The sequence below is a fragment of the Colobus angolensis genome, unplaced genomic scaffold (assembly GCF_000951035.1).
Source record: "Colobus angolensis palliatus isolate OR3802 unplaced genomic scaffold, Cang.pa_1.0 Scaffold23, whole genome shotgun sequence".
NCBI lineage: Eukaryota > Metazoa > Chordata > Mammalia > Primates > Cercopithecidae > Colobus > Colobus angolensis.
In genome coordinates, this window is record NW_012115488.1 from 14,050,187 (window position 1) to 14,074,606 (window position 24,420).

The window sequence follows — 24,420 nt, forward strand, 5'->3', positions numbered from 1 at the left end:
TAGTGGCCAGATTCCATATAGCCCCCTTTTGTCTGGCGGCCTTAAATGGCTCCTCTAATGTTACTCTGGGGTTTCTCCTGCCAGACAATTGTCAACACATACTCCAAATCAACAACATTGCCCCCAGTGAAACACAATCTCTTTCCTACTTTAATAACACCTTAATACTCTACAATTACAGCAAAACCATCGCTGTACCCTGGTGGGGACCCTGTGGGTATGCAGATCCTACGAGTGGCAATACCTGCCCCCACATTGGATGGGGAGATGCACTTTGAGGTGGCCATTAATTCCATTCACCATCCAGGGTAATACTCCCCTCCCCAGTAATCTGGACTCCCTGATGGCAGTACCATATCACAGTATTCTCCTCTGCCACTGGTACAATTCTGCTTCAGCAACAAATTAAAATATTAAGCTTACATGTAGAAAAAGCTCTTAATGACAGTAGCACTGGACTTATGTTGTTATCAGATGAATTTGCTCAGCTGTGTACTGTTGTGTTGCAAAATCGAATGGCATTAGATATGCTTACCGCAGCCCAAGGAGGGGTTTGTGCCTGACTTCATACTGAATGTTATGTGCCTATCCCTGACAATGTTCACAATATTACTCTCCTTGAAAAGCCATGGTGGGTGTGGTTTTTATTAATTGTGCTTTTAATTCTCCTGTGCTTACCCTGTATCTGTAATCTATATCAACTATGCCTTCCCCATGTATCTGTAAGGGTATTTTCCTACAATTGAGTATCAAATTGAGGCCAAGTTTGGAGGAAAAGTTAAATATTAAATCTGAACTCAAATGAACATGACACAAACAATGATCACCAAGTCCCAGAACAGGTTGTGTGAGCCCCCTGAGGCGTTCATCCAGCGATGTTTCGGAGAAATCTCTATTTCAATCTATTCCTAAATGTTAGTTATTAAAAAACAATAGACAACCGCAAAAACAAGTTGACCTTTTTGTATTCCTTGAGCCCAGTCACAAAAGGCCCTCGTGACTGGACCCCATGCCAAAAAACTCTTTACAAAAGAGGGTTCCAGACCGCGCCAAAGCGTCGTGAAACCTCTCCTTGTCTGTGCACAGATGAGCGGCCGACTCTGGAGCCCAGGCTGTTGATTCCTGGTCTGGTGGTGAATCCTCCATAGTCTGGTGAGTGTAAATATATATATACATATATATGTGTGTGTGTACATATATGTGTATGTGTGTGTGTGTATGTATATATATATTTTTCCCTTCTCCCCTTCCCATTGCAATTTGCTTTTGCTGATATCATTTGCTTATTATATCTGTATTACCATATACTTGGGATAAAGGCTGTCTACCCTTAAAGGTACTGTGGGTGTGTCTTTTCTTCTCCCCTTGCACATTTCCAGCACAGAATAAATGACCAGGTAATAACCCAGAGGGTTTATTGTAATTATTTAAGCATTCCTCTATTATTGGAAATGTGAGCAATTTCCAGTTTTTCTATTAAAACTAACAGAGCGATAAACAATTCTAAATATATTTTTGGTTCAATCCTTTGATTACATCTTTGCAATACATTCCTAGAAGTCATTCAACTTTTTTAAAAAGTTAAAATAACACATATTATGCACAGTAGCTAACCCAAAGAAGCTGAAGTCCCATTAGACTGTGAAACTTTTCCGAGGTAAATTCCATTCCTCTAGGTAGTAAGGAAAATATCCTAAATTTGTTCCCAGCCCTATTCATTGATTGCTGTATCCATTCAATAAATATCTGAGTAGCTGCTATGCATTAGACAAATGTACTGTTGGAAAGCCATTTAACCACTTTGAGACCTCGTACTCTGATCCATAATAAACACCAAATGGTCTTCACAGCTGAAGACCATTTCCTGATCCTTGAAATGAAGCAATACATATATGAATAGTATGCAGTGGGCGCTTTATAATAATTTTCTGCAGCACTTGAATCTCCCTGCTACAGTGTGATTCTGTAGCTGAAAAAAAAAAGATTCCTCCCACATTAGCATTTGGTGATTTTTTGGAAATGCTTATTTAAAAATCTAATTTCTTTTCTGTAATAAATGATTTTTCATAGTACTTGCAATCTCCATTTAATTTCGTTGCACTCTGGTGCCACCTAACGCTCATCTTCTCTGGGACATCTGTGTTTCTTCATCCTTCCATAAATGTTATTTTAAGCCTGGGTATAACCCTACCACAAAAGAAAAAACTTCCCTTGATTGCCTCAAAATGTTCATCTGTCACCAAGCCCTTCAAAGTTTGTTGCCACTGTTTCTATGACATCTGATTGTTTCTTCCTAAAACTTACAGATCTCTTTAAGAAATTCAACAATGATGTCAGTCAGACGGAGTTCCTTGTAAATGTTCTCTGCAATGGAGATGTACATCTAGCCAATTTATTGAAGGTGGGTTGCACTGCCCTGGGAGATACACCCATACGGAAGCAAGGAATCAAGATTGGACAGAAGGAGAAGGTAAGCCACAATGTGGTTTCAACTGAGGCCTCCTTCGGTCCTACAGGGAGCTCTGGGGCTGGGACTGCAGAGTTGCCCCAAATAGAGGCAAGAGGGCTGGGCCTTTATAGCCCCTCATCAACCAGCCACTGGCCACTTGGAGGGACATAACTTTGGGAGAGGCTGTGTCCTGAGGCCAAGGGCAATGCCCGTCTCAAGATGAGGGGATCTGGGCAGAGACAGGTCAGCCTTCACTAACTCTTTGCCTATTCATTTACCTTCATGAGTCGAGCAGAAATTAAGGGAATCTAACTCTTGAAAATCAATCCTGCAATCCATAGACATTTTTTGATCACAGGTGATTTCTAAGAGCACACAGTTCATTTCAAGTGTGAAATGGCTAACCAAGCCAGCACCTTCTCCTCACAGCTCCAAGCACAGTACCTCCCATAAGGTAAACACTCTGTAAACACCATAAAAGGATACCAAAAGTATCATTATTCTTAAACATTACACCCATTTTTAGGAAATGAGAGGAAATCAGACATAAAAATAATATAAAAGGACCAATAATGAGATAAAGATGCCTAAATCAGTTCTCAGAACTAAAATCTGAGACAGGACTACATGGACAGCTGTGTGCTTAGAAGATTAGAAATCAGTTTAGAATATCTCTATTTGAGAAAGTGATTAACTCTATTTAACCTTGAAAAATAAATTCCCTGTAAACATAATTGTAGCAATGTGGGAAATTCTCAGTAGGATTAAAAAGTAGATTAATTTAAAAACCTAAAAACTCAAAAAATTGTGGCTAATTAACCCCTTGAGACATTATTTTAACAAAATATCAAAACTCTTCAATAAATATAAAAAAATTAAAAATAAAGTTCATTTATGTCAAACAATGTCATCTATCCCTAATTATTCTGTATACTACTCTAAAAATTAAAAGCTTTTTTCAAATAATAGACAAATCATATATTATTCAATTTGATTTCACATTTATGGGGCATTACTATGTGCAAAGTGCATATAAAGCAAAGGAAGTGACTACAAGTGACTCCTGCTTAGACCTTCCATTTTAAGATGTGACAGAAAAATTGTGCAAGTGTAGTGTACGAAGGCTAAGCCTTATGAAAACTATCTATGTAGTGTGAGCAGCCTCTGACTTCCTGAACTGGGGAAAGTCCAGAGTTCATTAGGAAGCTGTGTTTAGTGTCTTCATCTGCCCAGAGAAGCAATGTCACTAATGGGAGTTGGTTTGCAGATGAGCTCTCCTCATCTCCTCATCTATGGGGAAAATACCACAACATTTGTTAGTTTCTGAAAAGGGTTTAAGATACCTAAAATAGAATTAGAATTACTGTTTAACTTGGGCTCCAGCCCAAGTTCTTGAAGCAAGAAATTATGAGGGACAGGAGGGTGGCAGAGGAGAACATGGCAGTTTCCCATTCCCATGCCAGACCCAGAGCCATTCTTCAGCCAAGCTATGGATCAAAGCAAGTCTGTAGTGAGCATCTCATGCCTCCCTTCCCATGCACCTCCATTCAAAGCTCCACTAGTTTCCAGCCTCTTGTCACCTCCCCCATACTAAGTCCTGTGGCACCCATCCAGGCCCAGGTTGCTGCCACAAATTCTACAGATTGAGCTAAATCACTCCCACCCATGCCCACTGCTCAAAATTTACAATGTTCTATCCAGAAATTAGAAGGCAAGAACCTAGCTGAGTTAATTCATGCTAAAGTATGAATGGTCATTCCTGAAGGCTCCAAGAGGCACCAGTAAAATGTTTAAAGATACCTGCTGCCTCAAAAGTGGAGATGAACGACTATCAGAAGTGATGGAGTGGAGGAGAATAAAGAATGTGTATTGAGCATTGCCACGTACCAGGAACTTACATTGTACCCTCATAACAGCACCATCAGGTTGGTATGTTATTCCCCCAGTTTTACAGAAAAGAAATGTGAGGTTTAGAGAGGTTAAGACTTACTTGAGTTCTGGAAGAGAGTCTGCCTCCACCTCTCTTCCCTATGGGCAAAGTCAACCAGTCTGGTCTCCACCCAGGGGCAGGCAACTCTCCTAAGCCATTCTTCTCTTGCACTGCTATCTTCTCTTCTTTTTTATCGAAACCACAGATCCCCTTAAAAAACCATCTTCTTGCAAAGTGTGATGACAGGGACAGTAAAAGAAGCTGAGGCAGCAATGGGTGAACACTACTAAAGCATATTTGTATAATGAAGCTGCTTGCAAGTGGAGTGTGGATCAGGAACTGCTTATATTCTAGGCTCTGAAAGGAGGAAAAGAGGATGGTAAGTGGATTTATCCCTTGAGCATCAGTATTTACCTCTCTAAAGTATGTTTTCTAAGTTCTTTGCTAAAATTCTAGGACTTCATCAATGTGATAGCCTTTAGGTTAACTCAGGTGCTGTTATTTGTACCATAGCTAACTTTAAAACTAGTCATCTCATTAGTATGGCTTTTCAAATACTAAACCCCATTCAGGAAGAAAAGCATTAAAAATCTAGTTGATATACACTTTAAAATTCTATACTCTATGCTCATTTTATATTGAAAACACAGAAAAACAGTCTCCCTCTCCAAGGCAGAGCTTCAGACCAGCAGCTGAGTCCAGTAGCTCACAGACAGATTTTCTGGATGGCTGATTATTCATCTTCCCCACTGCTGCTGATTGACCAAACCCCACATGGGCACTGGACCCCACGTGGGCACTGGAAATAGCTGCCTGCCCAGAGCAATTTGATTTGCCTTTAAAGACCTGCCTGTCTCCCACTCTCAGTCCACAGTGTTTGGGTTGAATGCCCCTCACTTCTGGGTTCCAAAATACACACATAACCTGCCCAAAGCACCACCTGGCCACAGTAGACACAGTGAGGGTCCAAATCACTCCCAATGTCACTCACTCCCAAGCATGGTCTTTCCCATGCGTGGTCACAGCTGTGAGGAGGATGTGTGCCTAGAGATGCTGAGAGCTGCCAGTAGAGACTCTGCCCGAGAGAGAAGATGTCCAAAGCCAAGCAATTCTGGGAGAAGGAAAGAAGGAAAAGTGGCAGAGGGTGGTGGGGTAAAGACAGAGACCTGATGACTGAGGCCTGGATCCAGCCTGCCCTGAGTCTTTTCAGTTGTGGCCAATACACTCTCCTTTGAAGCCTAATCAAGGAAGAGTTGAGCTCCTATATCTTGCAATGAAAGGCTCGTGAACAGCCCATCCCTGATGCCTGGGCTCTGCTCCTTCCATCCCATTAGACATCTCCATTCCTACCCAACACTCCTCAAATGTTCCCAGTATCATGTGGGGAACTAACTGTGTGCCTCTTTAGCTCCCAAGCATGGCCTAGATGGCAGGACATGAGGAGTCAGCCCCAGCAGCAGCTCAGTCTCCTTGGCCTTCTTACACCAAGCCCAAGCTTCAGTCCAAGAGGTGCTCACATTCCACCCTCAGCTCTACCCAGCTTCCTTTTCGTAGGCTGCTGCCCCAAGCAGAGAATCGGGCTTCCAGGCAAGGAGCTATAAGTTAGGCCTGTGGTTGGCTTATTTTAAAGGAAGCAATTGTTTGTGCACCCATTTATCAAACTCCAGAATGCACAAGCACAGATCCATATCCCTGTGAATCATCCACCTGTCAGGTTTGAGAACTGCCCTCTAACAAAACTCTTTCTTCATGGTGATTTCAGACTGCAGGCTTCTACATTTTACAGCACTTTTATAAGATGGCCATGAAATCAATGAGAAGAAGTGAACAGAGAGCTGAGAGTACACTACTGCTGGTGCAAACTAGACCAATTGTTCAAGTAGTTGTCACAAATGAGGTCATTAAGCCTCTGTATTTATCTCCCAAGACACAGGGATCCCCATGGTTTTATTTACTTAAAAGTGGAATGTCTGTGCTAACTGATAGTGACACTTATGTTTTACGTATATATGCTACCTCCCCATCTAAGAGAAAAAATCTCTGGAGTGCAGGAGTATTGGGTTCCCAGAATCTACAATAGATTTTCAATTCCTTATGTGTGTAGGTGGCAGTCCGCAAATGTTGACAACTGAGGAGGATAATCAGAGAGAGCTTCTATTAGATATCACAACCTCTGGTAAAGGAATCTCGCTTCTCAAAGGCTCAGACCCAAAGAAGATTCTCATATAAGAATACATAAGAAGGAAACAGAAATCAACTTCTAGGAAACAGAACCCCATATTAGCAAGAAACTCCAAATTTGGGTTCCCCTTGTACCGTGGTCTGTTTGGTAAATGCTGCAATAAAAACAGCTTCCTTTTCATTTCTGGACACATCTAGACCTACTCTTATGAGGCCAGTCTACAGATTTTTCCTCCTAAAATCAATCCAAGTGCCCTGCAAGGTTCTAGGATAAATAAATATGCAGGCCATGGTTGAAATTTCAGAGACTCAAGTTTTAACTTTTATAAAGCTAATGAAGCCATCTAATTTTCACAAGAATTGTTACTGAGTCTTCCTTTTACCCAAGAGTATTAACTGAGAGTTCTGGAGTCCATGGATTGAAAGTCATGAGTTTCCTTCCTTGAGGAAGAATGCACAATTCTGGTTTTGTGTACATTTCTATGGGGAAAATACCACAACCTTTGTTAGTTTCTGAAAAGGGTTTACGATACCTAAAATAGAATTAGAATTACTGTTTAAATCTGTTTACTGTTTGAACTTGGTTATGACTCCAGTAAAATACTACATGAAGAACAACAACAAAAAGACTACATCACATTTTTCCATAATAGCAGATAAAAGAATATGTAGGTTCTTGATACCCTTTTGACTTTGGCATGACTTCTGTCATTGAAAATTTCTACTAGATGCTATTTCCTAGTCCAGATGGCAGTAATGTTTGAGTGCTTAAAGCAGTCCATGTTCATATCGGTCACTGTAGTAGTTGGCTAGGGAGGTCAATGCAGAGATTGGCAAACCTCAGTCGGGCAGGGGTTGGTACAATTTCTGATCACTCACATTTGCTAGATGTGCTAGAATCTATACCCTGAGCATTCACAGAATAGCAAGTAGGCTGGCTTATGTTGCCACTTCAATTTTGATTGTGTGACAGACTACAGTCTCCATGAAATATTTTGACATTTCCTTCTTTTCCCTCCTATAACATTGCATAACAAATGTAATGGTGAGCTTTTACACACTTTAACTTTTCCTTCTTGCTTGAGAACATTGCTGTAAATTTGTTTCACAAATACAAATATTGGCTATACATGGAAATACAAAATTTAGATTTTATATCTGAGAAAATATATAGGAAAATACATAACAAATTAAATCCACTTTACCATGCTTTAGATCTGTTCAATGGAAAGTCTTCCTAATTAACCTATGCTTATGTTAACAAACAATACAGATTTTTAAATGTACAACTCCCTATACAACGCTTTCCAAAGTTTTTCATTTTTTCCCCACCCTAACTTCAGGTAAGAAGTTGAAAGCTCCTGAAAATGTATTTTTTATAATTTACAGTCGTAACATCTGGATCACTGAGCTTTATCTAATTTTCATCTCTACCTAGGCTCGGAAATGTGCTGTCTAGGAGAAATCTCTCCCCTGAGCACTGATAATGAGACATTAGATTGCATTTCTTGCCTTCATTTACTTTCCAATAGTACTCAATAAAAAGCAATAGGAAGAATGAAATGGCATGTTTTTCCAGGGGGAAAGATACTTTCATCCTCTAGGTATTTCTATTTTTGTGGACATTTTTAAAATACTATATCCGAATAGGGAAAACATAGCTCCAACCTACTTCCCTATCTCTTTACAAGACAACTTTGTGAGTACAATGTGGTTCCACACAGAGAAGCAAAGGAAAGCTATTCCCAGACCAAAGACATGAAGTCTCCTGAAGATGGTTCCTCTCTTCAAGGCTGAGCATCCAGGCTCTCAAAATTGCTTCAGTGCTTGCTAAAGTCCAAAATCTCCCCAAGATATGCAAGGTTCTGCATAATCTGGCCTCTGCCACTAATCCCAGACCCATCTCCCCCAACACACACACACCTTCCCTCTTAATCACCAAATCCCCACTGTCCAGGCAATCTTCCTCTAAGTACCTCCTGCTGTGGTTCCCTCTGCCCAGAACTGTCTGCCACATCCCTGACTTCCCTCCACCCTGAAGAAATCTGACTAACTCCTATTCATTATTTTTATTTGATCCTAAATGCTTCTTCAGGGAAACCCAATCTGATCCTCCCTCTCTCAAGATTGGGTTGAGACTACTTATTGTACAATTCATTCCTGTAATTCTCTGTACTTCTCTGATTCAGTTATCACAATTGTAATTAATAACAATTTGCACATATTTTAGTGTAATGGATGTTTCTTCTATAAGATCGTAAGCTCTATGTGAGTAGGAACTGTCTTATTATCAAGGTATTAACAAGATACTATGTCTACCACAACATAGATATTTCATAAATATTTGAGGAAGGGAGAAAGAGAAAGATGGTTGCTAAAATCATTGGTACTTAATTGGAAGGAGATCTTCCAGCTACATATACATATCTGGGATTGGTTTATTATATAGAACATTTTAACTGAATATTCTCCCCATTCCAAGACATCTGGAAAACAGCTACAAGACAACACTCATGAGCAGATTTAGGGGATCAATCAATGTGGTGGAAGAAATTATAAAGTTATAGGAAATAGTCACAAACCTTCTTGGAAGGCCAGGAGGTTTGCATAGCTTCATTAAAAGATTTGGCTGAAGGCAGCTGAATTCTCTTAAAAGCTTAGGGCATAGATACATAGGAATGTAGAGGAGTTTATTTAAATAGCTTGTTTACTCATGTGGTCCTAAGACCAACCTTTGATCATCTGTGGACACATAACTGCTCTCTACTAGGGAGGTCAGTGATGTTAATCACCCGCTGGTAGTGTTTACTGGAAACCTTTGTCATTTAATCTGTACTAAATAAATGTGAACTTCACCAGCTTATTGGGGCCAAACCTGCAGACTCAGGCAGCAGATTCCCTTAGCTGCACTGACAGGCAAAATATCTGTGTCAGTGTACGTCTTTCATCCATCGCTGGGTCAGGGTCTGCAGGTCAGACCCAGCAAGCAGACCTAGCAGCTTTTCAATGTTGAAGAAAGCCACCTATAACATAGCAGTTAGACTCATGAATTTTGGAGCCGTTCTTAGGTACAAAATCTGAACTCTACTGTTTACCAGCTGTGTGACCTTGAGAACTATCCTCATTTTTTCTAAGCCCCCACTGATTTATCTGTAAAATGAGGCTAAGAATTCCCACTGTTTTACTGTTGTCACAAAGATTAAATGAAGGAATGTCTGCAAATCAATTAAGACAGCAACTGGCATAAGACTAAGATTTGCATGCTGGTATTACCATTATTAAGAAACATTAGAAATTATGCCAAATTCAGAAGACATTATCTCATATCTTGCTTTCTCCTTGTTAAAGGAATATACCCCAAATGGACATCTTTATAAAACAACTAGGTGTTCACAAAAGAATTTGTTTTCCTGTCCAAAGATCATAACTCCTAGACTAAATACAGAATATACAGCATTATTTTTCAGAGGAGCTTAACAACATGATTTGAAGTCATGATACGTGTATAGAACTCACAAGAAGAAAGATCTGAAAATATTCACTATGAGGTCTCAGAACTGAGCCAGAAAAATAAACACACTAAGCCATTCTCATTCACTGGAAACTTTTCTCCAACTAATGGTGGCACCTTCCTCTAGCCTTCTCTCCAAAACTGTGGAGAGACCTACCAGCAAGGCTGGTGTTAAGGGACAGTCAGACTCAACCACAAATCACGGGTTTGGGTACCAAGCATGTATTTAGCACTGGTGTAGCAATGTGGCCTCACCAATGGTGAAGCAGTGGGTAGCCTGGAAATTATGGTATTGGTAGTGATCAGATGTCTGTCAATATCTAGCTTTGCCACTTACTAACTATGGACAAAACCAGGACTGCCAAAAAGTTACTTAGCCTCTCTAAGAATTTCCCATACATAAAATGCAACTAACAATATCTATTTGCCCAAACTGCTGTGAAGTTTAAGTGAGACAATGTACATAATCTATAAATGTTTCTTTGAGATGCTGTATATAGAATGCCTAAGAGACAGATATATTTCATTTATTTCCCCTAAAACCATGCCTTTCAGGGGACAAGAAAATAGAATGATAGAAACAAGATGAGGCTATAGAATATAGAAAATGAAAAATTATAGAACTTTTAATGTATAACATATGTTTAATAATAATATCAATAACAAAAATAATGATGGTGATTTAGTGGGGTGCCTGGTAAGGAATACTTTTTTTTTTAAGTAGAACTGTCATTTAAAAGTTGCTAGTTACTTGGGATTATATTTCCCTAAACTGGGTTCCTCAGGCACAACCTACTTTAGGCAGCCTATTCTGTAGTGTTTAAAGGCACAGACTCTGATAACACAGACCTGGGTCCATCATACAGATGTATAACTTTGGGCAAGTCAGTTAATCTCCTGTGGTTCAGTTTCCTCATTTGGAAAATGAAGAAGACATCAATCTAAGTGTTGTAGTAAATAAATCAGTTAATATATATACAATACTTAGAATAATGCCTAATACATAATGTTATATATGTATAGCTATTATTAATATTAGTTATGAAGTGTCATTTTAAAATAGCACCGGGTAAGAAGCTCCACATGTTGGTTGGCCTCAGGCCAGAGGTGAGATGGCACAACTGAGCAAAGACAGCCCAGCTCAGGGTGGGCTGGGGAGGAACTCATCAGCAAGTCAGACCTCACCTAATGCAGCTTTAGAAGATGGACTGCAGGCCGGGCACATTGACTCGTGCCTGTAATCCCAGTACTTTGGGAGGATGAGGCAGGCAGATCACTCAGATCACTTGAGGTCAGGAGTTCGAGACCAACCTGACCAACATGGTGAAACCCCATCTCTACTAAAAATACAAAAATTAGCCAGGTGTGATGGCAGGCGCCTGTAATTCCAGCTACTTGGGAGACTGAGGCAGGAGAATCGTTTGAACCCAGGAGGTGAAGGTTGTAGTGAGCCGAGATTGTACCACTGCACTCCAGCCTGGGTGACAGAGCAAGACTCTCTCAAAAAAAAAAAAAAATTCATACTGTGATTTAACAAAAGTTAATTCAAAGACAGGGTAGTAAAGAGCAAGCCGTACCACAATAGATAACACAATAAATATGTTCATGTACACTTACGCAAAAGCAGTCACGCAACACATTTCTGGCACCAAATACAAATGAAATTGTCTGAAACTCACATCAGGCATACACTCCTAGAAAAAGAATAGATTTTAAAATATGATATGGGCATTTGTAAATACACCATTCAGAATATAATCCAGATATAATTAAGAGGATGAAGAAAGTAATAAAATAGTGTAAGAAATGTTTTTCAAATAGAGCCACTGAGAGGCATTAGCATGGCAACATTAACAGAAAATAAGACATTAAGACATTACACTAGGCAGCCACCCAGCACACAGGAAGGCTCTGCTGTCTCAGATCGATTTGTTCCTAATTCAGTTATTTACCAGCTCTCGTTTTGAGGTGATCTCAAAAAACGAGATTCTTGTGATTATGGGAATATATCACAAGAATATATCTTGTGATTATGGGAATATATTTTTATGATTGTAAAAGTATTTCCCTTCCTCAAATTAGAAAAAAAATGAACTATATCAATAGAGAAACTCACCAAAATGCCTCCCTATTTTTTACCTGTAAGGATCATTTTGTGAGTTAAGTCAGGCCATGCTTGAAAACACTAATGATTGATATTAGTTATTGTGACACCTGGGTTTGAAAGGATTAAGGGAATAATTCAATGAGTGCTCTCCCATGCTGGCTATAAATATGATATACACTTATAGGAGAATGACTATTCTACTGAAGAAAAGGCATTCCTTATATATCATAGATTTAATATATATTATATTATATATAATGTGATTTGTAAAACATATGTAACATAATGTTATATGTAAAACATTACATATAATATATATTTTATATGGCACTCCTTATATTTATATATAACATTTTAAATTCAAAGTAAGATTATTCGTTTCCTTTGTAGAACACACACGATAGTGGTTTACTAACCACAAATGCCATCTTCCAATTGTTTTTTTTTCTCTTTTGCTGAACTAGTTTTTGTACATCTATTCAGACTAGATAAATTAAAGCCATTTGTAAAGATTGTATCATCATTTAAATGTAATACTATCTATTACTTTATTACTATTAAAGTGGATGATTAAATTTAGAAGTGGAAGAATACTGGTGTTCTTCTGGTTATCTTTGACTCCAGTGAAAAGTATCATATGCATGAAAGAGTAGGCAAATGCATAAACCATGCCTGGTATGTGTGTGTGCATACACGTGTGTAAGGCATATGTCAAAGCAACACAAAATGTCACAAACATCAAAGGAGTCAATTATTAAAATTTTGCCATGAAAAAAGATATTTTATAAAAGCTACTAATAAAAAAATTGCCTGACTGTCCTTTCTTTATTTTCCCTGCTCATTGCCTAAGCAAAGAAAGAAAACTGATATTATAGCTGAAAGGTAAGCCAGAGGGCACAGAAGGAAGAGCCAAGACCTAAATAATATACTGCCTGGATGGTCCCACACCACAGTTCCATGGGCTAATCATCCAAGTTATCCAAGTCATCCAAGTTATACAAAGTTATCCAAGTCATCCAGGTTATACAAAGATTCTCTTATGGCAAATTGCATATAGTTCTTCCTCATTCCTGGAAAATGCCCAGTAGGAAAAACTTGAAGTCAAAGAAAGTGAAAATGCCAGACAAATAATAGGTATAAATACACTTTAAAATACTTTGTCTTCCTTGAAAAGCCCACAGGCAGAGAGCATGCGGCCTGAGAAATTCTGCCAACTGCAGGTCTCCCTCCCATCTCTGACTATTCCCTTCTGTCTTATTCTGCTGATTCCCACAGAGAAAGCAAGGAAATAACAAAAGCATCAGCCTGAGTGTAGAACATTTTGCTGCATAGTGGGCCAAAGAGAGCAGAGAGAGGCTGAGGGGATGACTCAAATGGTCAAGTATTTTTTTTTTTTTACTTGAAACTCTGTTGAGTTCAACTGGTGTATGTGCAAGGCCAGAGAGGACCAGGCAAAGTCACAATCACAGCCAAACCCCATTAGTGTTCCTTACCTGAAGCTTCCTGTAAAAGTAGAGGAAAGCAAAGAAGAAAAGGGAAGGTGCAGCCCATGTCTGCTTCTCAGCTAGAGACACGTGGTCCCTGCTGATTTGGGGGTTTGGCCCTGCAGGGCACAGGAGGCAACTGTTCTGTGGCAACCCAGAGCTTGCCTCTAAAATCTCTTCCAATCCCAAAAGATATTTTGGAAAACACTTGGAGTTCCAGTGTGGTGTGGTGAAAATACTATTCAAAAGCAACTATAAAAATAGCTAAATTATTCTTATATCAAAATCAACTTTACATTTCAATAGAAGAACAAGAATCAGATATGGCCTAAGGGTATGGATAGAATATCATTTCTATTTTGAGAGAATATCTTTTGGCAGTTTTCAGAAATGGACCATTCGCCATGCACAGATCAGCCTCGCACAGGAGAGAGGATGCACATTTTAACATGTTTGCAGCACACTACCTTGATCAAGAATCAAAATTTCCAGCAGAGCCCTTGGATCCCAACCTCCTTCATTATAACTATTTCTCCAAATATGTAGCCACTCTGGCATCAAGCACCATAAAAATTCAGCTAACAGGTATATGTAGGAAGTGTTCTTGTTTTGCCTGATTTTTTAAACTAACATGTTTTACCCTTTCTTTTGCTCTATTAACACTCGCTACTTTCAGTGCCTGACGCTGTACAAAAAAGAGAACCATTTTATTCTGAAGAATTCAAAATAACTTAAAGAATAGGAGTTATTACAGTAAATAGGTGACAATCTGACACTTAGGAGCCTGGCACCCTCAGCCATTCTGCAGAAATGCAAACCCAAAACGCAACTCCTACCCAGGGGGAAAAAAATAATGTTTCAACAAAAGCATCTCTGAACAGAACTAGGAAAAATCGAAAACATAAGGAAAGGGGAAAATATGCTGTGATGAACTCTTTCTACTCCCCCTTCTCTGGCCATTCAGCCAAACCCCTGATCCCACAAATCTTTCCATCTTTCTGTCACCAAGGTCAGAGCACAGCCCAACTGCAGGCTCTCACTGAGACTACTGCGGCGTCTGCATGGTCTCCTGTTTCCACGCCAGCTTCTCCCTCCTAAGGCTCAGGTTGACCCACTACCTGCTCAATTGCTCACTACCCTGCTCAATTGCCTCCAGGGTTGGAGAGTACATGTCTCAGCCCTCATATCTGGCCACCCCTTCTCTCTCATCTTTATTCGAATTACCCCTATGCCCACACCCTAGATTTCAGTCCCGCTACTGACTTCCTATTTTTTGCATACACAGGACACTTATTTGCCTTTGTGCTTAGTCAACAGTCTTTCACCATCTCCTTATGTCCAAATCCTAATCACACTTCAAAACTAGGAAGTGGCCACCAGACAGAACACCCTCAAACTGTGGCCACCAAGCCTACAGACCTCCCGGTATCAATGTCCACACTGTCTCCTTCCATCTGCAATGAAAGAGGGGTGATTCTTCTGGCTGAAGGCTAAGGGAGACCTCCCTCCCGTGGCCTGTGGGACCCACCCCAACACATGTACTTAGGAACTTTATCCCATCAATTATCCCCCTTTCTCCTTTATCTTTGACCTCTCCCTCTCCATAGGCTCCATCAACTCACTCAAGGTATCTCCATTTATAAAAACCTTTCCATGGCCAGTTTCTAACACTTTCTCCTTCTCCCACTACTGCTTTCTTTTATCGTCTGTATAGAGCCAAATTGCTTGGCCACTCTCTCTGTCCCCACCTCCACAATTTCCACATACCCCCCAACCCAATGCATTCTTACCTGCATCCCACCACTCATTTCTCCCGGCTGGTGAACTCATCCCATTAGTTTGTAAAATGTATTGACACCTACATGTTGTATTGGTACCTGCATGTATTGCCCCAGACAACACATGCTTAGCACTTGCCCAGCACTTGGGAGAAGGGGAAGTGGGGAAGGGAGAAACCCGATATGACCTCTCTGAGTCAGAAGTTCAAACTGACAGCTAAATTCATGCCAGAGATATATTTTATTTAACCTATGACGCTTTTAAAAATATATGATTTATCTGACAAAAATTCAGGAATCTAAAGACTTCACACAAAAATCTGGGATTTGGCTTCTATTAAAAAATCTAGAAGCTCTGGCAATACAGTTTCTTTCCCGGGTGCCAGTAATCAGCTGAGAAGCAGCTGCTCCTTCAAGGGGGCAGGGGCTCCCTGGTCCACCATGGCCCCACCAAACCCTCTTGGCCCCTTGTCTTTATTTTGGTGACCCCTGTGGGCATTGGAGTTTGGAGTTTGAAATCCCTGCTTTAGATCATTTGCGTCCAATAAAAATACAAGTATGAGACACATATGTAATTTTACTTGTAAAACGAGCTTTAATATATTTAATTTAACCTAATGTATCCAAAATGTTATCTCAACATGCAATCAATATAAAAAGTTTAATAATGGGATATTTCATATTCTTTTCTTTGCACAAGTCTTCAAAATTCAGTGTGCATGTATGCATTTTACACTTATAGCCCATCTCAATCCTAACTAGCCATGCTTCCAGAGTCCCATAGCAAAATGTGGGTAGCGGTTGCCACATGGAACAGCACATCTCTGGATGCTAAATGGTTAGTTACAAGAATCAGATCTTGCAAGCAGAGAAAGTCAGTATGAGAAACAATATCAAGGAGAAAGAAGAAAGCAGGCAGGAAGGACTAAGAAAGTGGGTGTGGATGTTAAAGAGTAGACATGCGAGATGTTTAAAATCAGAAGGGAAAAGGGCAAGGACACAGAGACAATGAACCATGCTCAGTGAAAAATCTGCTCTAGTCTAGTCCTCCATGGGAGAAAAACATCCTTTATAAGCAAATGCAGTTGATGGGCAATGCAAATTTTCTGGAGGGAGGATTTGGGGTTTTTTAACTAGGCTCAGCATTAGACAGGAGGGGTCAATGTAAATATCACCTGGCCACCTGTCTGAACTCCACTTCACACACTTGGTATTTAAGAGGCAGCAGAATGAACCAGGCTAGTGAGGACAGGATTCTTGGTCAATATTGGTATTATTTATTATTATTATTATTATTGACGGAGTTTCACTCTTGTCTCCCAGGCTGGAATGCAGTGGCACTATCTCAGCTCACTGCAGCCTCTGCATCCTAGGTTCAAGCGAGTCTCCTGTCTCAGCCTCCCGACTAACTGGGATTATAGGTGCCTGCCACCACGCCTGGCTAATTTTTGTATTTTTAGTAGAGACAGGGTTTCACCATGTTGCCCAGGCTGATCTTGAACTCCCGACCTCAGGTGACCCACCTGCCTCAGCCTCCCAAAGTGCTGGGATTACAGGCATGAGCCACCACGCCCAGCCAATATTGGAATTTTAATCTGAGTCGTGACTGGGAGTAAAGGGAAGATAAGAGACTTTCCTAAATAATGGGTTTGGGATGCAGGAGAAGTGCAGGTACAAAAAACAGGTCAAGGAGATGGGTCAAGGAGAAGTAGCAGTGAAGAAGGAAGGAGGGTATCTTGAGCCAAGATCCAGGCAGAATTCAAGACTCAGAGGCATAGCTAAGTGAGAATATGTAGGCAGGAATCAGGAATCCAGATGTGTGGGTGCAATGTCAGAGGCCAGAAAGGGAGACTTGGGTGCAAAAAATGGATACTCAGAGTCACAGTCCAATACCAAGAACTATATCCTTCACCTAGAGACCTCAGAAATAGGATACTTTTCCATCCTCCATGGGAACACAATATGGCAGTCACTTAGTAGGTGCCACATCCTCCCTTCACCAGACTTTAATTCTGGTTCTTGTCTGCCCAAGAATCAGAATTAAAGTCTAGGCTGGCAAAAGCCAAGCTACCAGCTGGGGGAAGAGGGGAACATCAAATATATCTGCCAGGCTTAAAAGGACTTGGAATCGAGAAGGCAATAATATCATTTCACAAACATAAAGCGATTTTGAAGCTTTTCCAGAGGCCTTATCTCTGAACAGTTCTAGCCCATCCATTCATCCCTTCATTCATTGTCACCACTTACTGAGTAGTCTTCCCCTGAACTGTTTTACAACACCAATTCACTAGGTCAGTTGTACTAGGGCTTGCCAAATTCCATGCCAGCAGAGCTGGCAAGGCAAGTGAAGGTGGTTCAGGCTTAAGCAAAATAGGTTCCTATGGTTGATGCTGAAGGGGCCTTTCTAAATGAACCCAGTGGGATTAGGAGGATACAAAGATCCTAAGCTGTCCAGAGGTCCACTTGTCTACATTTGTTGTAATTTTCCAAATTGGCTAGCACCCAAGAGAACAGGAAATAAGGCTGGTATAAAATATCTTGAAAAGACTTCACTGAAGAGAAGAAAACTGTTCTCTCAAGAAGATACTAGGCAGGACTTTTAAATCTCATTATATTACAAATATAGTTTTCCATACTGCACCCATACTTCAGTTAAATACAAATATTTGGAGACTTTAGGGACATTGTGGCCTGATATTCTGCCAGAAAAAAAAAAAACTTTCTAATGATAACAAACTGCTACATATTAGAGGGGAAAATATATTTGGATAAAATCTTGAATTGTTAGGGATAGTAAACTTCTCACTTCTGATTCATAAAAAGCACTATGAGTTAGAAGAAAAGGTTGATGGTGAAAAGCAAATTAAAATGGCACATAAAGTTAATGATATAGAAAAAAGCTGTATCTTCAGTGGTGCCAACAAATCAAAATTTACAAAAACTGTAAAGACTATTTGTTAAGTGAACAAATGACTTGAGAAAAGGGTACCTCTTCTTTGATTCAATAATTAGCTTTACAGAAAGGTAAGCATGTCATAAACAGGTATGGTTTATACTCTAGTTTTATAAAAACATGCAAGTTTATATAAAGGAAGTTGTTGGATAATATCTGCTCATTCACATTAAACAAACAAGCAAAGCCCAGTATGCAAATAATGACCCTCAGTTATCAAGAAATGGTCTTATTTAGGATGCCTGACTTACTGAGGCAGGGAAATATGTGATTTTTAGTAAGTTTTCCAGTAGCAAAAAGCAATTAAAGCAAATGTTTCAAAAAATTATTTTCAAGCCAGGCGCAGTGGCTCACGCCTGTAATCCCGACACTTTGGGAGGCCGAGGTGAGTGAATCACCTGAGGCTGGGAGTTCGAGACCAGCCTGACCAACATGGAGAAACTCCGTCTCTACTAAAAATACAAAATTAGCCAGGCATGGTGGCACATGCCTGTAATCCCAGCTACTTGGCAGGCTGAGGCAGGAGAATTGCTTGAACCTGAGAAGCAGAGGTTGTGGTGAGCCAAGATTGCATCATTGCACTCTAGCCTGGGCAATAAGAGCAAAACTCCATCTCAATATATATATATATTTTTTTTCTGCTTACCTAAAGCAGATGTCTGCTACAATATTATAAATAGATATAGACCAAAAAGAAAAAATATATATAACCTAACTTCTAAATCTGCAGATTTTGTCAATGCTTATAAAGTTATACAGACATATTATTTATACTCTCCATTAACCAAGATTCATAAATGATTTAATAAGCATTATGATCAAAGAAATCATATTACATGTTTCCTTTAGGTATCAAAAATATATTATTAACCCTTATTTTGTGAAATCATTTTCAAACAGTGAGGTAAAAGAAAGAGGAAGAAGAATGTTCTATTTTTAAACGAATCTGCTAATCCCATTTTTTTCCCTCAACATAACATATTCATTCTTCATGATAATGCATACATACTTGCTAAAAATAATGTAAGATTTTTTTTCATTGCTGTATAAAATTGTAATGTCACCAATACTACCTTGATTAGTCACGGGCTACTTTTTCCAGCACTGCAAGTAACATAGTTCATATCCTAAATTAAATAAGAAGGACTGGCAAAGTACCCTGTTAATTTTTTTCAACCACACACTTATTTGTAATAGCAGCAATTGCAAAAGTTCAATATACTCTCCAATAATAATAACAAGCACAACAGCAATTGCTAATGTTTATTGAACACTTGCTATAGTTTAAGCCAATCTCTCATAACATCTACATGTTAACACGTCCATTTATGCAAGATTCATAGTTCAACTCAAATTTGCCAGATATGTATTATAGCAAGTAAAGGTTAAAGGGAAATATGTCATCCTCTTTACTCCCTTCCTTTGGAATAAGCTGATGATCGCAGCACTTTTCATGAATGCTATCACACATCAAACTCCACTTTCCACCCTGCTCCAAAATGTCCTAAGGTCTCATCCACCCTCTCTCACTTTCAATCTGAAAGGGGTTATTTCTGAAGCTAGACCAGTATAAAGATAAAAACATTGTTTTAGGGGCTTGATTTTTATACTAGTTTTCTTCAGTGACTTTAGTCATTTATAATAGAAAATATGTTTTTAAATCTGTGCCTTCTTTAAGATGGAGTTGTGTTCTTTGAAGTCATATCGTAAAAACACCTGAAAAATTGCAAAAATCCACCCAAGTCACATTTTTGAATCATTTTGTTAAACATGTGCTTTATTTAAAAGCTCAGATAATAAAGCAAGATATACTTCATGTATAGACTTAATTGTAGGAAATATTTTTTCCACTTTTTATCAGGGCTTACAGATATGTCTTAGGAATCTTATCCCAATGAATAGATTCCTCTTGCTATGTTTCAAAACATATCTAACATACACTGAATAATTTTCCTACTTCTTTTCAAAAATAGTTTCTCCTTTGTGAAAGCAATTTTAACAAAGTTTATTTAAAGAGAAAAAACTAAAAGTTCAGCATTCATAAACACTACATGCTTTTGTTAAAATGCTAAAAAAATGCAACATATTCATTCCTCACTCTTTATCTTAAAATACTGACTTTCTGATCCTAGCAAAACATAATTTTAGTAACTCGTCAAGGCAGAATACATAAAATTGGCATATTTTTGATATGCACACAAATTGAGAAAGCATCTTTCCCAACTGTGTTGCAGAAAATGAAATGCATCTGGTATGACAATATGGCCCAACACGTGAACTAGAATCAGTGGGGGAAAAGGGATTTTTTTTTCCCTTATTCTCAAAACAGAACATTTGAAATAATGCACATCCCCCAACAGCAAGGCATTATTAAGTCTGTTAGTACATATTGCAAACGTATATTTGGCTAATGAAAACACAATAGCAAGAGGACCAGCAGGCACATGGAAAGTAGCCTGATTTGTTCACTTTTACTCATATATATCAGTGACTCCCAAATCTCTTTCCCCAGCCATCCAAACCGATTTTGTTTTCTTTGCTTTTGCTTAACATCTCTACCCACTGTCAGAGTACGTGCACATATGTTGTTGGGGCCTCGTGCTGGGCTGGGGAGGTGGAGACGTGAAGAGTGTGTTGGAGAACATGGCTTGTGCCAGGATCAAGCAGAGAACAAGAGAAAAAATTAAACAATTTGCCTATTTTTGCAATAAATTTTATTTCTGCCTTGAAAGAAAAGTCTTTTCATCTAGGCACTCTAAAGATGTATTAAATGCTTTTATTGTGTTTCTTTCTTGAGTACTGTGCTTGTGAACTGTGAATAAAGCTGAAATCTGTATGTGCTACACGCCCCTTCCCCATGCCCAGGTCTCTTTGGAGATGAGCTGCTGAGAGAGTAAGGAAAGATCTCTGAGATATTCAGGAAGCTTGGAAGAGTGCTGCAAAGCTAAGCTGACTTCTGGGCAGCTGAATGAGTCCCCTTCCAGTTCTAGGTTCCAATTCCATTTCTTCCTCTTCCCCATTCAGAGGTAAGCCAAATCCTCTCTTTTACATTGGCCATAGAGTGCTGATGAAAGCCGTATTTGTCACTCATTACAGAGAAATCTCTCCACTTCTCAGAGAACAAGGCACCATGAGCAGCAGACACTAGGGACCAAAAATGGTATCTCTTTCTGGGACTGTGTCTGGCATCGGGCAAGTCCCTCAGGTTTTACCATTCTGTCTGCCTATATCCCTTCTTTCTCTTATTTTCTGAAAGATATTTTAGTTTTTTTATTTCTCATATCTATGTCAAAATGCTGATTCTCTGTAATGAAAAGCTTCTTCAGAGTTACAGGTCAAGATAATCTCATTTGTAAATGTGACAAAATATATATGCAACAATGCATCACAGAACAAATTACAAATTAAGATAGGTAATCCATCATAGAATTGATTGTATATAGGGATGGGAAAAATCTCCAGAATACACGTACACTTGCAAGGCTCTAGTTTCATCAGTAAGACCAAAATCATCTAAAAAATGGAACAAGTTCTAAAAGTTGTCAAAAGTAGCTGTCATAACGGAAAAAGATTCTGGAGATGGACTTGAGTACAAAACCTCTCTCTGTCATCTACTAACTACGCGACCCTGGAAAGCTTATTTAACCTATGTGAGCATTGGTTTACTAATCTGTAAAGTGACAATCACATAGGTCTGCTGTGGGGGTTAAACTATGTCGGGCTATAAAATGCCCAGCATATGGTGAAGGTGTACATAATAGTGTTAGTTTAGTATCTTCTCCAGAATAAGTTTATATATTTTGTATACAAAATTCATACCTACATAGTAGTGTTTTCTTAATAAAGATTGGTAGTTTTGGAAAACTTTTTGGCAAAAAGGAACATAAAAATTCAGTTATCTATTTTTGCTTTGAAAATGTCTTGGGTCAGGGAACTTCAATGTGATTTAGTAAGTTAACATTCACAGTGACATGATATATACCTTCCAAAATAATTCAATTATTATTTGTTGCTCTATTATCCTTGATAGTGAAAGAAAAAAAATATAAAGTTCCCCAATTCTGAAATTCGTATACATTAGGGTTATGTACACACTCAAAAATCAATACTTCCTTTAACATATAGTATTCATCTATACTGAATTTAAAACATTCTTCTAAAAACAATGATCACTTCACTTTAAAAACCAAAAACCGGGGCTCTATTCACACTTTCAAGATGACAGGAAAGGTAAATGTATTTAGTCTTTTTTGTCACTATTATCTCTACTTACTCTTCTGTGAATAAAATCTTTTTCTGGATCATCAGGTGTTTGCTTACTGCAAGCAATTTTGCTTATTAAGGAACAAAACATATTCATATTCTGGTTTATTTTCTGAAGCTACACTAAGAAATCAGTCCATTAACTATGAAAACTTTCAACGGAAAGCCTACCTATTCCTGTATCTTACCCTTCAAAACACAGCCTGATGGTTCTTTGTAGCTGAGCTTTTAATCTACTAATAACTAAAATTTTAATGTAAGTGTCATTCATCTAACATAATGAATCAGAGTCAAAACAATGAGAAAGTTTAAATAAACTAAGATGTATTGGGAGAAAAATGTTCTTTAGGTGTCCGGCAGAGTGAAACTTCCAAAATGTTTTCTAGAATTAAAATGATTTGATAGACATTTACAAAAACAGCAGTGCCTCTTTGAAACTGAGGGAGTAAAAACAGCTATTCAGTGGGACGCGTTGTGGACCCCACACATAAAATTTCCAGTAAAAGCACTTTTAAAAACCTTGACTCTTGTCTGAGCAGTCAACATGATGTATAAAGCAGTATACTTTAAAAGCAAGTGCTTCAGGTGACTATTAAAACTTCAGAAGGCTCACAGGAACATATGCATTTGACTAACTGGGAGGAGACGCTCCCGCTGTCCACTTGAAGGGCAGTGACCCACTTGCCACGGGAAGGTTTAAGAAAGGGGTGCCGGAAAATGAGCAGACCTGCGCTGGTGCTTTCCCTGGCACAGGGACCTCACATGTGCCATAATTTACCTCTCCACGTTTCTACTTCTTCCTGCCAGCCATTTGCTTCAAATGGTGCTCCTCCACACCACCACACGTGGTTATAATTGTTTTTAAGTTATTGGGTTAGTTTTTTCTTTTGCCGAGACTTGGCTGGACATCTCCTTCCAGGAGACCTCTAAAGAGTACCCATTTTAGATCTAACTTTTCATTGACTACTCAGAAAGCTTCTGGTGACAGGTATCATTTCTATCAAAAGCAAAGTCCGGGTGCAAGTCAGAACTCTTTCATCTTTGCTAAACTACAGCGAGATGTTTTCTTTCCACTGTTTCATGTACTTAGAATTAACAGCATTTCCCCTCCCGCCTCCTGGCCCCCGCCCCCAGCTCCCCGGGTGGTGAACGCCTGAAGCTGGAGGCGTGGCCCCGCGCACCTTGTCTCCGGCCGCGCCCACTGGCACTCACCTGGCTGCTGCCGCGCTCCTCGCCCGTCTCCGGGGCCCGAGACTCCACGGGACTCCGCGCTGGCTCTGCGGAAGGAGGCGGCGGCTCCAGCAGCTGCTCCAGGCAGGCGGTGCCCGGCAGAGAGGAGCTCTTCTGATGGCACAAGTGCGCCCCGGGGCCCTGACGCCGTTCACCCTCATCTCGGGCGCGGTCACCCCTCGGGGGAGGCTGGGGCGAGGAGGACAGGGAGGATGAGGCGGAGGAAGAGGAAGGAGCTGAGTCTGGGGAGCGTCCGCCAGGAGGCGTCCCTCCCGCTGCTCCCGTGGCCACCGCGGGCCCCTTTCCGGCGGGGAGCAAATGCTCGCGGATCCGGCGGCGTAGCGTGGACCCCTGCTCTGCTCTGCCGGTGCCGCGGGGCTCTAGGGGCTCTGGCGAGGAGCAGCACAGGTTGGGCTGCGAGGAGGAGAAGACTCGGTCCAGCACCTGCTTCCGCTTCTTGAAGCCGCTCCACCTGCTGCCTGCACCACTCCCGCCGGCCGGTGCGTCCCGTGTGCCCACCGGGGGTGGCGGGGA

The 24,420-nt window shown here is 40.0% G+C and overlaps 1 protein-coding gene across 1 annotated transcript in view; it reads right to left on the reverse strand.

Annotated features, from left to right (window-relative positions):
- MCTP1 (multiple C2 domains, transmembrane 1) overlaps positions 1 to 24,414 on the reverse strand; it is a 599,307-nt gene extending 574,893 nt beyond the window's left edge. Inside the window, exons 1-2 of the mRNA XM_011944270.1 lie at positions 23,869 to 24,414; positions 20,513 to 20,515 (exon numbers count right to left, since the gene is read on the reverse strand). The gene's annotated coding sequence lies outside the window, so the exon portion shown is untranslated. The remainder of the gene's footprint in view (positions 1 to 20,512; positions 20,516 to 23,868) is intronic.
- Between the last annotated feature and the right edge of the window lie 6 nt (positions 24,415 to 24,420).